This window comes from Scyliorhinus torazame, chromosome 19 (assembly GCF_047496885.1).
Source record: "Scyliorhinus torazame isolate Kashiwa2021f chromosome 19, sScyTor2.1, whole genome shotgun sequence".
NCBI lineage: Eukaryota > Metazoa > Chordata > Chondrichthyes > Carcharhiniformes > Scyliorhinidae > Scyliorhinus > Scyliorhinus torazame.
Genome location: NC_092725.1, coordinates 82,236,908 through 82,254,763, shown reverse-complemented (window position 1 = coordinate 82,254,763; position 17,856 = coordinate 82,236,908). Strand labels below are relative to the sequence as shown.

At 48.7% G+C, this 17,856-nt stretch overlaps 1 protein-coding gene across 1 annotated transcript in view; it reads right to left on the bottom strand.

Moving 5' to 3' along the window:
- cacna1c (calcium channel, voltage-dependent, L type, alpha 1C subunit) overlaps positions 1 to 17,856 on the bottom strand; it is a 1,623,635-nt gene that overhangs the window by 1,123,603 nt on the left and 482,176 nt on the right. The window lies entirely within an intron of this gene.

Sequence of the window (17,856 nt, the reverse complement as noted above, 5' to 3'; positions counted from 1 at the left end):
TTCAACCCGATCACGCTTAGCACGGACAAGCAGGTTAGGACAGTTCTGCAAAAGAACAGGGCAGCATTCACGACCCACAAGCATGACTGTGGACGGATGACTGGTTCTGTACAAATAACAGGATCTGACCCTAGACCCAAGAAACAATATGGATTTCCCCAAGAGGCAGAGGGAGAAATCTCCAAGGTAATAGAAAGCTTATTAGAGCAGGGCGTACTTAGATCAGTAGCCTCCACTAATAATGACCCGATTTGGCCAGTGAGAAAGCCCGATGGATCATGGCAACTGACCATCGATTACCGGGAACTCAACAAAATCACCCCCACAGCAGCCCCCACAGTAGCAACAAGTCCCGAGACCATGCTCGTGCAGGGACTCAATTCCCGATTCTTTACGGTTTTGGACGTCAGCAATGGATTCTGGTCCATTCCATTGGCAAAGGCGTGCCAGTACAAATTTGCCTTCACCTTTAAAGCACAGCAGTACACGTGGACGTGCCTGCCACAAGGCTTCCACAACTCCACCTCCATTTTCCACCGACAGCTGGCAAATGGTTTAGCCAAATTCTCTCGCCCCGAATGTCTGGTTCAGTACGTAGACGATCTACTACTGCAGATAGACACCAAGGAAGAGCACATTGAGCTTCTGTCCGAACTCCTGGAACTCTTACACTCAATCGGTTGTAACGTCAACACCAAAAAGGCCCAGATTTTGGAAGATAAGGTGATATATTTGGGAACAATTATCACACACGGTAAACGTGAGATCGAGCATAAAAGGATTGACTCGATTGCTAAATTATCCCTTCCCCAGAACGTTTCAGCCCTCCGGTCGTTTTTAGGACTGGTTGGCTACTGCCGAAACCACATTGACGGTTTCGCCAGCAAGGCAGCACCCCTCTCAGACCTCCTAAAGAAAGGAGCCCCCTGGGAATGGCTTCCGCAGCATACGGATGCTGTGGACTCTTTAAAACAGGCACTCATAGCAGCCCCCGCACTACAAGTTCCAGACCCACTTTCCCCTTATGCTATAGAGGTAGAGACCACAGACCGCACCCTTTCAGCCGTGCTCCTCCAGGAACGGCATGACCAGTTAAGGCCCGTAGCTTCCGCCTCCAGACTTTTAGATGCTGTGGAGCAGGGATTTTCAGCCAGTGAGAGGCACCTACTCGCAGTATTTTGGGCAGTGCAGTATTTTTCATATATTACCAGATTAAACCCAATTACAATTCTCACCGCACACCCCCACCCAACTTTTACTGGACGGACGACTCAAGGACGGTACAGTAAGCCAGATTAGAGCAGCTAGATGGACTCTTCTTTTGCAGGGACGGGACATCACTGTTAAAAGGACAAAGACGCACACCTATTTAGCCGACAACTTACAGTACCCCGGAGCCCCCCATGAATGTGAGATTATCTCTCCACACAGGCACCTTTATTGCTAAAACACCACCCAGAAAGATAGGTAGTTCACCCCTGAGCCCCCAGCACACGGACACGTGTGAGCCCATAAAGATCTATGTGGATGGATCTTCCACAGTCTTGGATGGGAAGCGCATAACAGGTTGCGGTATCTATGTCGTGGATGCGCAGGACCGCGCCCTTGAGGAAATATCGTTAAAACTTCCAGGCCACTTAGGCGCGCAGGCAGCAGAGCTCGCGGCCATCGCGTATATAGTGGAACACCCAAATTCCTTCCCCAGCCCAGCAGACATATACTCGGACAGCCTCTATGTCTGCAACAGCCTCACAGAATTTCTGCCCCTGTAGAAAGCAAGAGGATTTGTTTCCACAGACGGAAAACCCCTCCCCTCAGCCCCATTGCTCCGTCATAGAATTTACATAGAATTTACAGTGCAGAAGGTCATATTTTAGAGCGAGCCCAGAACAGGACTTATGGGCTAATCAAAGTCCGCAGTCACCATCGTTCCTCCCCCCTTGGAAATGTGAAAGGCGATGCACTGGCTAAAGCAGGTTCCAGGCATGGATACCTTTGGACACCCCCCGAAAGCGCACCAGTGAGTGCAGTTCAGGTCTCACAGACAAAGATCAAGGATCTAGTGGAGGCCCAGAAGCAGGACACCAATCTCAAGGAGATTGTAAAGGGAAAATATCCAGCTCCCTATGAGAGGTTTAGAAATGCACTGACCACACATGACGGTGTGGTGTTAAAAGACACCCTTTGTGTGGTTCCTGAACAGGACAGGAATCAACTGATTTGCTTGTTCCATGACGGTCATGGACATCAGGGAATCGATCCCACTGCAGCCCATCTCAAGCAGCTTTGTTGGTGGCCGGATTTAAAGGAAGATGTAAACCATTACATCGAGAATTGTCTTATCTGTGCCCAGAATAATCCGGACAGATATGCCAAAAAGGCTCAGCTTAGCCACACCCGACCCGTTAATGGCCCCTGGACTAACCTCCAGATTGATTTTATAGGACCATTGCCCCCTTGCAGGAATGGTTATAAATATGTACTTGTGGTAATTGACACATTTACGAAATGGGTGGAAGCATTCCCAGCCCGCAGAAACACTGCAAAAAATCACAGCCAAGATTTTGAACCACCACATCTTTACAAGATGGGGACTCCCCCGCAGCATTGAATCCGACCAAGGCTCCCATTTTACGGGACGTGTCATGCAGAACATCCCCACGATATTTGGCATCACCCAAAAATTCCACATAGCATACCACCCACAGTCGAGTGGTATCGTGGAGCGCATAAATCGGACCCTAAAATCCACCCTCAAAAAAATGATCCAGCAGAACAACACCACTTGGGACTCAGTCCTCCCTTTTGCGCTGATGTTTTTGCGTAACACAATTTCTACTTCCACAGGTTACACCCCACACACCCTCATGACCAGACGCCCCATGAAAGGCACAGAATATTTGTTAGGTTTGGACTTGACCAGCCCGGAAGTGACTGCCCTCACACACGAGAAAGCAGTACAGCAATTAGTGGAAAATGTTAAAACGGCTCAGCCAGCAGCCGCAGTAAAATTGGGCACCAGAAAGAAACAGAGCAAGGCTTGTTTCAACAAGACAGTGCATGCGACTGAGTACAGTATAGGTCAGCAAGTTATGCTCTCTGTATATAACCCCAGCACATTCCTGTCATCGTGGTTCCATATAAACCAGCTGAAGGCATATGGAACACAGTCGAACCACGCACACCACGTCATGCTCGACGCAGCACACCACACCCCGCCCACAGCTAACGTAACCCTACCATTCCCCAACACGTCCAGCCCAGCCACGGACTCGACCTCGACTCCACCCCTTAAATATACACTCCGTCCCGGAACGCCCACAGACTGCAGCAGCAGAGACAGCGACTGTGACTCGGACGATAGCCACAGCATGCCTCCCTACTATCCCCATGCAACAGGACCCACACCCAGCGATTCCAACTACGATCCGAGTGATCCCTTCATGATCACTTTCCTGAATAAATCCCACCACCGACCACTGAACTACACTGACGACCCCGATTTTGTCCCCACACAACTAGACACCAATTATTGGCACCGAGATAACTCGTTCCGACTCGTCCGCAACGACGAGAGCGACCCCACCTCACACCACGCAGCCCTTTCAGCCCTGATACACTCAAGAGTTTGGCACCCGGAAGAAGATGACGACCTTGGGTCTGACTCCCATACCGAGAACTCTTTTGTGACCCTGTTCGCAACCGAGAACTGAGGTGTCCAGATGATGTTTTGAAGGAACCGCTTGGGTGAAGTGGTGTCCTTTCTGATGGAACCTGTGGAATGTTTTATGTTGTTTGTAAGTTTGTTAAATGTTGTATGTCCGACAGGAGAATTGTTTCTCACTGCCCCACGTCTATTCGGCCGAAACCTCTGAGGACTTGCCTACAGAGACTCACCATTGCCAGACACTAGTTCAGCAGAAACCTCTGAGAGCTTGTCTGCAGAGACTGGTTAAGGAACCAGACGCCCGTTCGTAACTGCCTTTCTGGTTCGAAGGTAGAACCACTACAGCAGCCCCACCACGATGACTACATTTCTTGCCCGTTCTTGTCGGTTGCTCAGGCAGTGGAGAAACGGCTTGGGACCCGCCCTGCCTGGGAACCCCCCCTCTGGTCAACTATGCTCGGGTAGGAGAGACACGGCATTGGTAGCCGTCCTACCCGGGGACTCCATCCAACTCTTACCCGTCGCGGCCCATACGCACCTCATTTTGGCATTTTCCGTTCCAAAAGTTTTGTTTTGTTTAGGTAACCTTAAGGTTGCCAACCACATGCTATTTACATCCTGAAACATTTGGATGGTAAATTGCACAGTCTGCGAGACGGCTCGCACTGGTTCATTATTGGGAAGTGTGTCTTGTCCTAAAATTCGATTTTTGAAAAAAAAGAGGGAGTCACACATAGTGACCAATTATAAAGAGAGTAATTGGCACTACAGGTCAGACACACTATCGTACGAGATATTAAACAAAGATAGTTACAGACACTATGCTTGTTTCCACAGAACTTCAGAAGCTCCAGGACCGGAGAAGAGAAGAAAGAAAAGGAAAGAGAAGAGCTATGAGGACTTCCTTCACATGGATCAGCATCATATTTATGGACATTTGGTTGTGAATGAACGCGAACCCCATGACTTCAAGTCCCCCAGCCGTTAATGTTTCACTTCCCCGCAGTACCCAGCGCCCAGTCACCAGCGACACCACATCATCTTGGTGTGCCAGGTTTATAACCTGTCCTATGTAATAGAAACCCTACTGGTATTGGCGATACTCTGCTGCATAGTGCAGACTATGCGTCTACGGAAATGGAGAAGGAGAGCCTACCACACTCGAACCCTGGTGTATCGGATCAGATCCCCTATTTTCGGATACGACCAGACCCCCGACCCCCGTGATCTATAATAAAGAACATTCACTTGCGTTTATTGCAAATAAAGAAATGTAAAGAACTGTTCATGAACAAATTGTACGATCCTGAGCTTGACTGCCAAGCCAGGAAGACTGATGTATGAACTGCTATGATTTTGTTTGTATGGATGAGGAAGTTAGGATAATGAAATGTTTAAATGAGTGTAGTGTATGAAGGATAGTTAGAGGTTCCCAGTTTATTGTTTTGTAATTCATGTCCCTGTTTGACATAGCGCCCTTAGAATTGTGAGTTAAATTTTTTTTGCACAGCTATGGTCAGTGCAGAGGCCATGAAGGAAGTGCCCCCCCCCCCCCCCCCCCCCAGGTTAGGGAATGGAAAACAACATAGTTATGTGATCCTTCACGCTTCGCGTTAGGATCACAAGGAGGGAATTTAGCCACTTAAAATGGCTAACTCCCGATTTAAAATGGCGAACGGCAAAGGCTGATGGGAAAGTCAGCCAACAGGACAAAAATGAGCAGCTGCAGGTTGACTGTGTATTTACCTCTGGAAAGGCCAGACAAGATCGATTACCAGTAACCATCAGCATAACTAAACACCAGCCATCTGCATACTAATGAGCAATCCCCGGGAACAATAGGCAACATTTAGACACATAAAGCAAAACCAGACTCTTCGGCGCCAGCAGAAGCCTACACAAAAGGAGGTGAATGACCAACTCAAGACCGCCCATCGATCAGGGAACCGCTCCAGCATTGGAGAAAATCGAACCAAGTGATTGGGACAAAGTCCAATCACTTGGGACCAGGTACAGGGTCCACCCCGAAAGGCGGGAAGCCCCTGGGGACTATAAGAATTGAGCCCCAAGTTCAAGGCGCTCTCTTCCACCTCTCTTCAACCGCTTCCAGCTCTCTTAACTCTTCAACAGCCGCTCAAAAACTGTAAGTCTTACTTCAACGCTTGCTACGAGATAGGCGCTCCTAGCTACCAATCTGTACCAACTTCGAATCCCGCAGGCTCAGAACCCGAACGAAAGGCCATTTGTTTCCCTGACCTGGTGGGCCAGTTCCAAGTTAAGTATTGGCCTGTTAGCTGTAGAAGTAGCTTAGACGTAGAATTTGTACATGAGTAGTGATTACTGTGTATAATAAATGTGCTTTGATTTAAATCTTACTAAGCGGTGTATTGGATTATTGATCATTACTTGGACTTGAACCACGTGGCGGTATCATAAAGATACCAGGCGACTCAAGAGCAAAGGTGATAAAACAGAGCAATTAAACTAAGGCAAAGTTAGCAACAGAATGTACAAACTCCACACGGACAGTGACCCAGAGCCGGGATTGAACCTGGGTCCTCGGCGCCGTGAGGCAACAGGGCTAACCCACTGAGCCACCGTGCTGCCCCTAAAACCAAGATACTTAAGAGCTATACCAAATCTAATTAAACCACAAAATTTATACCAAGCATAAAATTAATTGACTGTCCAAACAGAGATGGCAGCAGACAAAAAGTCAATGAAGATGAGGCTGATTGATAGTTGTGATGGGCTTTTTGCATGCATTCGGAATCACCATGAAGGAATATAAAGGGTGATGAGGCATTCTTTGGTACAGATTTCAGTGGAATTCCAAAATAAAAGTGAACCACTAGATGGATTAATACAAAGGCATGAAAAAACAGGTGCTATTAGAAAATCTTAACAAGGTTTCTGGAAAAGTAAGTCATAGTTCACCAATTTAATTGAATTTTTTGAGGACATTCCAGAATTGGTGCATGCGAGGAATCTGGGGAAGAATCTTCTTGCATTAAGGGTCACGGAGGCAGGAGCTGAAGTGTGTGCACTCACACTCAAGAGGCAGAGTGGCTGGCCAAACGCAATGGCGTGGCAGCCAACCATATGCAGAGAACAGGGCCTGGTCACTCGTGTGGCAAGAGTGGATAGGAGTCACAGGCCCAGCCTTTAGCTCAAAAAGTCAATGATCTGAGCACCATATTTAAATGGTACCAGGATAAGAATCCACTCTTTTCCACCCAACAATATCAATCCAGCTGTTTGTAAGGAGTTTGCATTCTCTGGATATTCTGTGATACTGCACCACACCCACTCCACCTTTAGTCTGTCACCACTTAATAATAATACTAATTTTTTATTGTCACAAGTAGGTTTACATTGCAATGAAGTTACTGTGAAAAGCCCCTAGTCGCCACATTCTGGTGCCTGTTCGGGTACACAGAGGGAGAATTCAGAATGTCCAAATTGCCTAACAGCATGTCTTTTGGGACTTGTGGGAGAAAACCGGAGCACCCGGAGAAAACCCATGCAGACACGGGGAAAAAGTGCAGACTCCGACCAGACCCAGCCGGAAATCGAACCTGGGACCCTGGAGCTGTGATGCCACAGTGCTAACCACTGTGCTACCATGCTGCCCTGGCTCCATGCATTTCTGAAACTGGAAGCCATCACACTGCTCTCTCCCTTAGTCATCTTTGATTTTTCCTCCATCACCCTCGACCAACGGTAACTCACCTTAGAGTTTCTTGCTGGTTAGCCCCCAATACCCTGGAACTATCCCCTCAATCTGCCATCCAACATCATTGGCCACCCCTCCAACATCCATTACCTGCCCACTGTTACCCTCAACTCTCAGGACTTTACCATTGACCTTCCCTACATAACCAAACTTGTTGGGATCTCCCCACAATCATACTTGACATTTCATTGCTAGACATTGATGATTGCTGCGCAGACCAGCTTTGTCCCTCTGTCCTCCACAAGCTTTTGTAGGACTGCCACCTCACCCTCCTTCAGTCAGCCATGCGTTATTCTCCTTTCACAGCCACCTCCCGCTTTCCCTCCCTGCCTCCATTGGTCAGGTATGCCTGGTTCCCCTTTACAACTGCTACCCGATCGCAATGCATCAGTGCCTCCTCTCACCTATGTTTCTGGAACATACCGCTTCATTCACCTGAGGAAGGAGCAGTGCTCCGAAAGCTAGTGATTTGAAACAAACCTGTTGACTTTAACCTGGTGTTGTAAGACTTCTTAATGTGCTCCTCTCACCTGGTTCAACAAAGCTCCCCCTACAAGAAAAGCTGCTCCTTGTCACCACATTCACCAGGAAGGTTACTCACCTGCTGCATGCCATCTTTAACCATTTATAAATCTGAAGGTATGTGTTTCTTATTTGCTGCACACTTAATTCCAAAGGTACAGTTTAATCGGGCAAAGTTAAGTTTCAGTGAACATGCATGGCATGTTCATGTATTAAAAAAGGTTTCTTGCTGCTGATGAGCCTCAGCCTTCTTTAGAAATATCAATTTGTAGAAAGGGCCAGAGAAAGGACTGTAGGCCAATTGCTGACCTGAAGCAGAGGGTATCCATCAGTTGTGGAATCATAACCCAAAGAAAGAAAAACAATGCCTTCCAGAATGGGAGAAAAGAAATATGGTGTAAAAGGCAGGAAAAAATTCCACAGGCTGACTCATTAAATTTGTTACCTAAAAATCTTACTTTATTTTAGAGTTTGTTTAATACTGATATATTTTCATTCTTTTGTCCATTTCAATGTTATTTATGCAAATTTTCATCCTGCAAAAGCTATAGTAATGTGATTGACAGAGCCTTTTAAAAAAAAATTTTTTTATTCTCCTCATTTTCCATTTTTTCATCAAATATACAACCAACAAAAGATAACCAACATGCAAACCCAAACATCACCCCTCCATCCCAAATGCAAAACAAGACCAAAAGAGAATCCATAATCGTCCCATACATGGTAAATAGTAAACTCAACCTCCCCCCTTCTTTTGACCCCGCCCACAACTTAAAGTGCTGCCTCAACTCCCTCCAAATATTCAGCTTTGCCCCCACCAGCGGACTCCCAGAATATTTACCCGGGACCATCGGGAGCGGCGCTGTTGCCAACGCCCTCAGCCCCAACCCCTTGCACAGACTCTCCTCCATTCCAACCCACTGGGACTCCCCCCTCGAACCCAACTCCTCACCTTCTCAGCATTCACCGCCCAGTAATAATACAATAGATTCGGGAAGACCAACCCCATGCCTACCGTCCTCTCTGCAGAAGTACCTTCCTAATCCTAGCCACCTTCTCCACCCCCCCCCCCCCTCCCACCCCCCACACACACACACACCCCTCCCCAAATGAATGAGGTAATCAACTTCTCCACTGTAGTGATGTGCATCAATGTAAATGCATGTAGGCTAGCTAGACACTAGAGGGAGCACAGAAACATCACACACTTCCTCTGACCAACTAGCGGCAGTCGTTGCAAGTCTGCCATGCTCAAGTAAACAGCAAGAAGACTATGACAGTCTACCACGCTCCAGTGCACAGCAGGATGACCATGACGGTCTATCATGCTACAGTGAAGAACAAAGCGACGATGACAGTCCAAGCCCAAATGAAGGACAACAGCAAGACAATGACAGTCCACCCACATTGTTTGCACCACCAGATGAAGACTCTGACAATTTACCCAACCCAAGTGAACAACAAGTAGCTACTGAGGATCTACCCACGGCATGTGAGACGAATGACGACAGTATCCCACTTCCCATGCAAGATGAGCAAAGTGACAGACATCAGCTAGTGTGTACAGAGGCACTCGACGATCACTGTGAGACCACTGGTGACTCCGGTGACACCACCATACATCCACCCTCATTCGCTCGAACCTCTCCACAAGTCAATGCATTCCTGCATGTTCCGACTCCAGACGTGCAGCTTCAAGAAATCTCAGCTGACTCCAGTGAACCTTCTAAGTCCGGACGGGGAGCATCAACAAAATAACACTGATTCAGTTAAAACAGACCAGACTCCAGATGGGGAGCAACCAACCGCTGACTCTGATTCACGTAAGCCGGACTTTACTCCAGACAGGGAGTGCCGCAACCTCAGCGATGGCACGCTCACGGTAACAGCAGATGCCACAACGACAGGAAATGGGTCACTTAACAATTACACTGGGTCAGTAATAACAAGCAGCGGCTACAGTCGAAGAGGAATACACCAATATTCACCACAGTTTTATCCACACATTCTTTCCACACCAGCAGTGCAGCCAATGACAGCTCATACTGGACAAACCCAGTATTCAGGCATGCAGCAGCCAGCAGTCTATGCAGCATATTCTCAAACAGGCCAGCACTACGGTTTCCCACTAATGGAATCAAGACCGAAGGAGGACTACCGCAAGCTCAATCTGCACTACAGACTGGATGCCTTAGTTACAGCCCAGGATTTGCTGCACCCCAGCCTGGCCAGACGGCATATTCCTATCAGATGCAAGGTTCTAGTTTCACACCATCACCAGTTATTTATGCGAGCAACAATTCTGTTTCCAATTCAACAAGTTTCAACGGTTCTCGGCAGGATCACTCTTCCAGCAGAGCACATGGCTGGAACCAGTATGTACAGTCTTATCCAACTTCACTATATGGCACATCCATGACCTCGAATGATACTGTTGATGGTACCTCTTCAACGTCAATACCTTATCAGTTACAAGATGCCATCCAACAGCACCATCACAAACATCAAAAAAAGAAAGGGACTCCAAATCAGACAGCAAAGTGACTTGACCACTTCTTGGTTCCTGTGGCACAGGGACGTTGATGGCGTTCATAACCAAGAGAGACATTTGACCATGATGATTGATGGTTTTTGGACTCACGCAAATGGTTTGGACTTATTGTTTAATCACTGTTCCCATGACTTGTATATACCTTACCTTATCTACCTGTTCTTTGTTCAATTGTCTTAAAGTGTACAGAAAATATGAACATATAAAAAAGGGGGGATGTGGTGATGTGCATCAATGTAAATGCATGTAGGCTAGCTAGACACGAGAGGGAGCACCAGAAACATCACACACACACACACACTCAACCATCAGATCAGTTAGATAGGATGCGACCAATGGACATTCACGATACACAAGGAAGTGACACGACAACAGGGGGGCATTACACAAACCCATATATAAAGGACACCACACACATGATCTGCCTCTTTCCAGTGGAGACAGTCAGTGAATACAGACACAGGGTTGATTCAATATTACACCCACCACGTGGATTGCAGCAGCTGGTTAGTCAGTCTGGGTAGCTATAGTAGGATGAGCAGTAGTGTCGAACCCGAGTAATAGAAGTGTAAATAGTTTAATAAACGTGTTGAAGCTATCTCCACGTCTGAACCTTCCTTTGTCAAGTGCACCACAAGAAAGCCGCTTATGTTACACCTACAACATAACAAATCATCCACCTCCTTAAAAAGATCGACAGGACTGAAACATAAACAAAAACCACGGCAACACATTCATTTCAAACACCTGCACCCAACCTGCCAGCGACAGAAGAAGACTATCCCACCTTGCCAAGTCCGCCTTCACCCTCCCCACCAAGCTAGTAAGATTGTACCTACGGAGCCCCCCCCCCCCATTCTCACGCCACCTGCACCCCCAGATATCTAAAGTGGGTCGCCGCCCTACGGAATGCCAGCCCACACACCCCCGCCCCTGGCCGGGACGCCACAAAGTATTCACTTTTATCCAAATTTAACTTATCTCCTGAAAAGGACCCAAACGTTCAGAGCATCACCAGTAAACCCCCCATCGACGCACTCAACTCTGACACATACAATAATAAATCATCCACGTATAAAGACACCTAGGGCGGGATTCTCCGACCCCCCCCGCTAGGTCGGAGAATCGACGGGGGCTGGCGTGAATCCCGCCCCCGCCGGTTGCCGAATTCTCCGGCACAGGATATTCAGCGGGGACGGGAATCGCACTGCGCCGGTTGGCGGGCCCCCCCCCGCAGCGATTCTCCGGCCCGGATGGGCCGAAGTCCCGCTGCTGGAATGCTTGTCCCGCCGGCGTGGATTAAACCACCTCTCTTACCGGCGGGACAAGGCGGCGCGGGCGGGCTCCGGGGTCCTGAGGGGGGGGGGGGGGACGCGGGGCTATCTGACCCCGGGGGGTGCCCCCACAGTGGCCTGGCACGCGATCGGGGCCCACCGATCCGTGGCCGGGCCTGTGCCGTGGGGGCACTCTTTTTCCTTTCGCCTTCGCCATGGTCACCACCATGGCAGAGGTGGAAGAGACCCCCTCCACTGATCATGCGCGGGGATGCCGTGAGCAGCCGCTGACGCTCCCGCGCATGCGCCGCCCGGCAAAGTCAGTTTCGCCCCGGCTGGCGGGGCACCAAAGGCCTTTCCCGCCAGCTGGCGGGGCAGAATTCAGTCCGGCACGGGCCTAGCCCCTCAAGGTTAGGGCTCCACCGCTCAAGATGCAGAGGATTCCCCACCTTTGGGGCGGCGCGATGCCGGACTGATTCGTGTTTTTGGCGCCGGTCGGCGGACATCGCGCCGACTGCGGAGAATTCCGCCCCTAATGTTCCAAATTCCCTGCACTCTCCCTTCCATACCCCCGAACCTCTCAGTGCGATAGCCAAAGGCTCAATAGCTAGCGCAAATAACAGAGGGGACATGGGACATGCCTGCCTGGTCCCTGGTGTAGAGCAAAATACCCCAAACTCACAATGTTTGTGCAGACACTCGCCCTCGGGCTCCCTGTACAATAGCCGTACCACTCCACAAAACACAGACGAATCCCAAACCGCTCTAACACCGGCATCAAATACCTCCACTCTACCCGATCAGATGCCTTTTCTGCGTCCGGCGCTACCACCACCTCTATCTCCCTCCCCTCCGCCGGTGCCATAACCGCATTTAACACCCTCCTAATGTTCGAAAATAGCTGCCTCCCTTTCACAAACTCCGTCAGGTCTTCCCCTACCACCTTTGGACTCCTCCAACCTAACCGCCAACACCTTCACCAATATCTTCGCATCCACATTCAATAGCGATATAGGCCTGTACGACCCACACTCTGTCGGATCTTTATCTTTCTTTAGCAGCAAGGAGTTCGATTCCTGTTCCAACGTCCGTGGCAGCAACCCCTTCCCTATAGCATCCTCAAACATTCCTACCATCAGCAGCGCCAACCCATCCCCAAATTTCTTATAATACTCTGCTGGGAACCCCTGACCCTGCTACCTTCCCTGACTGCATCCTCCCAATTGCCTCCTTTATCTCCTGTTCCCCTATCGTCCCCTCCAATATAACCCTATCCTGTTCCTGCAGCCTCGGGTTTTCCAAACCATCTAGCAATTCCCACGTCTCTCTCTCCTCCCCTAGTGGCTCTGACATACAAATTTTCGTAAAACTCCTCGAGCACCCTATTGATCTGATCCGGGGCAACCACCAATTTCCCAATCCTATCCGACACCTGAACAATTTCCCTCGCTGCCGACTCACTCCGAAGTTGACCTGCCAACATAAGACCCACCTTCTCCCCATACACATAAATTGCCCCCTTGCCCGCCTCAATTGGCGCACCGCCTTACTCATCGACAACCAATTAAAACTCGCCTGTAGTTCCCTCCTTCTCTCCAAAAGTGCTGGATCCGCATCCTCTGCAGACCTCCTGTCCACCTCCAACATCTTACCTATCAACCTTTGCCACTCCACCCTCTCTTCTTTATCCATCTTTGCCTTAAATTATATCACCTCTCCCCTAATCACAGCCTTCAGAGCTTCCCATACCACCGCCTGCGAGACCTCCCCCATGCAATTAAACCCCACGTATTCCTCAATTACCTTCCTGATCTTTTCACAAAAACCTCGGTCCCCCAACAACCCCACATCCAATCTCCACCCCTGCCTCTACACTGCCCCTTTCTCCAAAGCCATGTCCACCCAATGCAGCGCATGGTCTGAAATTGCTATTGCCGAGTACTCCGAACCCTTAACCTCAGCCAACAGCGCCTTCCCAACCACAAAAAGATCTATCCACGAATAGACCTTATGGACCGCGGAGAAAAACAAATATTCTTGCTCCCCTGGGTGCAAAAATCTCCACGCCTCCACTCCTCCCATTTCCTCCATAAGCCCAGTCAACGCCTTTGCCCCCCCAACCCTAGAGCGCAGCGGCAACCTAGCCAACCTTGGCTCCTGCACCAAGTTCCAGTCCCCACCCTCTATCAGCTCATGTGAATCCAAGTCAGGGATGGCCTCACATACATTCCTCACAAACCCAACATCCTCCCAGTTAGGATCACACACGCTTGCCAACGCCACCAACCTCCCCTCCAGTGCCCCTGTCACTATCACATAGCTACCTCCCTGCTCCGCCACCACCTTCTCCATCTGGTACCTCACTCTCTTACTAACTAAGACCGCTGCCCCCCGTGCCCAGTTGTCAAACCCCGAATGAAACACTTAGCTAACCCAGCCCTTCCTAAGCCTCATCTAACTCTTCACATTTAGATGAGTCTCCTGCAGCATAGCCACATCAGCCTTCAAACTATTCAGGAGCGGAAGCACCCTCAACCTCTGGTTTTCCCAATCCCCTCACATTCCACGTAACTAACCTAACCGGGTGCCCCCCGCCTACCCCCCCCCCCCCCCCCCCCCCACCTTCCTAATCACCATCATCGTAACTCTGGACCCATTGGACCTGACCCATCCATTGTTACCATCGAACCCCTTCCCCCCCTCCCAGAAACCCATTCACTAGCTAACTTAAACTTGCTAGTGCGGGGGCCCCCTGACCTGGCCCCCCCTCCTCTCCCCATCGCCCAGTCCGAGGAAAATAACAAGAAAAAAAATACCCCCCTCAACCAAACATATCCCGTGCAATATACAAATCTCAAGCCGTCGCTACAAAATAGAAGAACACACTTTGACCCATATAACAGCATGAAGTGAACACATAAAACAAAACTCTATATATACTCTTCCAACTCCCCTCCCCACAGTCCACGACCAAGCCTCAGTCCTATTCCTCACTGCTGCCCCATTCCTTCCGCCTTTACAAACGCCTCCACCGGCTCCACCATCACAAAATAAAAGTCTCTGGAGTTGCAGGTCACCCTCAACTTCGCTGGATACACCATGCCAAACCGCACCCCATGTCATACAGTGCCATCTTCACTCGGCCAAAAGCCGCCCGCCTCCTCGCCAACTCCACTGAGGACATCAGTAATGAAGGGAATGGGGGAAGATACCACATGATCAACAGTGGGGTCAAGAGTAACGGGGGTGGCTGGATGGTTGCAGGAGGTATTGGAATTAGGAGGATGTGACTGTGGAGAATTGGAGGAACTTGACGGTGACAGGGAGAGGTTGAAAGGTGTTGTTGCACTCATGAATGTTAGCAACATCATCTGTGCCTTCACTGAGAAATGACGCAGTTGGAAAAACAAGCTTGAAAAAAATAGATATGGGAGGGGAGAAGGTCAGGGCGACTATTTTAGGCTGAATGAAGAAGCAAACTATTAACTATTTACTCAAGCGATAGCAAGGCTCAGCTAAGTACTGATTTTGAGGCTCAGATGCCCATTGTAGGAGCATTGCTAATGGGGCACATTTATGGGAGAATCAATTAAGCTTTGGGGCTACATTTGAGTTGGTGTGATTGGCCATCTGTTCCTGTCAGAGGCATGTAAAAAGGGATGGAGGATAAGTTAATCAAGAACCACAGCTGCTGGACAAAAGTTGCGTGCTCTCTCCAAACCTCAATATTCCCAGTTTATGGTCATGGCTTATAAGTCACAATGCCTAATGCCATGACATTAGTACACAGCTAAGGGGCTGGATTCTCTGCAGCCCTGCGCCAAAATCGCGTTTGGTGCGGGGGCAGAGAATCGACGTTCGACAACCGAATCGCGCCGGACGCCGCTCCAGTGATTCTCCGGGTCCGGAGAATCGCTCGTCCATGAATCATGCCGCACGGCTGGGGGGCCATTGTCAGAGACCCTCCCTGCGATACTCCGCTCCCAACCAGCTGATTTCCCGACGCCATGGTTCTAACCGCGAATGGCCGGTGGGGACTCAGTCCGCAGCCGCCCTGGTGGGGGGAGCGGGGGGGATCCAGCACCCGGGGGGGTGGGGGGGGGGGTGGGGGGGGGGGGGTCTTATGGGCGGCCGGGGCTGTCATAATGATTAAGTAAATATCAGTACTCACCATCTGCCCTAATGATGGGATTAATTCTTGAAAGAACTTAAACCACATAAAATTGAGTAGCCTTGGCAACATATAGCTGCTGTGGACCCTGAACAACACTCACTTCTTGCACGCAACAAAGCCACACAGTGTAGTACTGTCACTCATGGCCTCACAAAGTCAGTATGCATTGCAGCTTACAAGTGGCTGTAATTCCAAATTACACAGCTCAATAAGATGTCATGACCACACTCATCACTCTTCAAGGCATTAACGGCTGGATGGGTCAACAAGGAACAGCATGATGAGAACACCATATATTCCATTACCAGTTCATCTCAATGCAGAATATTGAGGCATCATCTTGCTATTGCCCCCCATTGTCATTCACACATCAAGAAGCAGTAAACTCTTACAACCAGCCCCATGTGAGGTTCCCCAGAATTTGTTGATCATGGTTAGACCCCTTGATTTGTCACTGTCTGGTTGGGATATCCTCAAATCCAAACCCGAGTGAGGAGGGATGACTGGCTCCATGTCTTTATTCAACCCACGCTTTGCTGGTAGTAACAAGGTTTAATCTAACAAAGTTCCCTTTCCCTTGGGTAACTTTTCCAGACCCAATAGATATGTTCAAAAAGGAGCCAATTGAACCAGGCTTTCTTGAGTTAATAGAGAATGTTTATTAACTACTGAAAAAGGTGAGGAGAAATGCAAAACACATGCATTCGTAGATTAGAACTAAGAATTGAATCCAATAGTTCATAAATATAAATAAATGTTTTGACTTGTGGGATAGATGATGACGTGTGCAGCCATTACAAATTGATTCCGGTTTAGTTTACTTCTGCAGGCGAATAGTTGATTTTTTGATTCAGGTATCTTGTGGTTTGGTGGAGAGATTAGATCTTTTTCCAGCTGTGATCCCGTTGCTGGATGGTTGACTTCCACAGTCATAATGTTAATACCTATTTTGGAAAAAAGGTGGCCATTTCCTGCTTATGTTACTGTATCACACACCTTCATTGTGGAAAACATCCAACTGCTTTTCCTCACAGCACACACACAGGCAAGGCCCTGGGCAGCTCTCTCAGCTAGTTTTTAATTCCCTTCTTTGAGTATTCCAATTGGATCCTGGAATCCACGAATTGATGTAGGCAATTACATGCAAGGTCTTTTAGATGAGATAGCCATTAAGTCTTTATATTCCTTTGTTTTTATCGGAGATGGTAATTGAATGGAGTATCAATGGATGCTTTAAGAAGTACCTTGTCTGGAAACACAGGGAGAGGTTCCACTGTCCCCTCGAGAAACACACTAGTGATTCCTGTCAGTGGCTGAGTACATTCTCAGCCATCTTTGGGGTTTGTGTCCATTTCATAATATAAAACTCAGGTCCTTTTAAAGTCCAATGTTTCCGTCTATAATTCATGTTTTTTTTCTCCATCACCATAAAAAAACATTAACATTTGGATCACGCAGGGAAGTTTCGTAGTTTGTTCGCATTGTTCTCACTGGAAGTTAATCACCAGGACAATGGTTTGCTGACCAAATTGTCAGAAGTATGACAAGTGTCTGTTTGAAATAATATTTGCACTGGGCAAACACTTGGACCCTGGTGAGGCCTTAACAGGGATACATATACTTTGCACTGAGAGCATTACAGTCCTCGAGACGGCACAGGTCGCAAAGGCCATTCCTATCTACATATCATATGTTAATGAGAGACCTGTAATGAATTCCAGGTTGAGTGCTGTCCCTTTTCCCAGGGAGCACTTAAAGCCTTGCAAGGCAATTGTGCAGGTGAACACACACCTCTTACGTCACCCACTCTGATCCATCTTGCGGTCAAGTCTAAGATGCCCATTAGGTCTAGTTCAATATCATGCGTGGCGAGAATTAGAAATCACCAAGGGCATTCAGCCTTAAACATGGACACCACATCTTCCTGCAGAG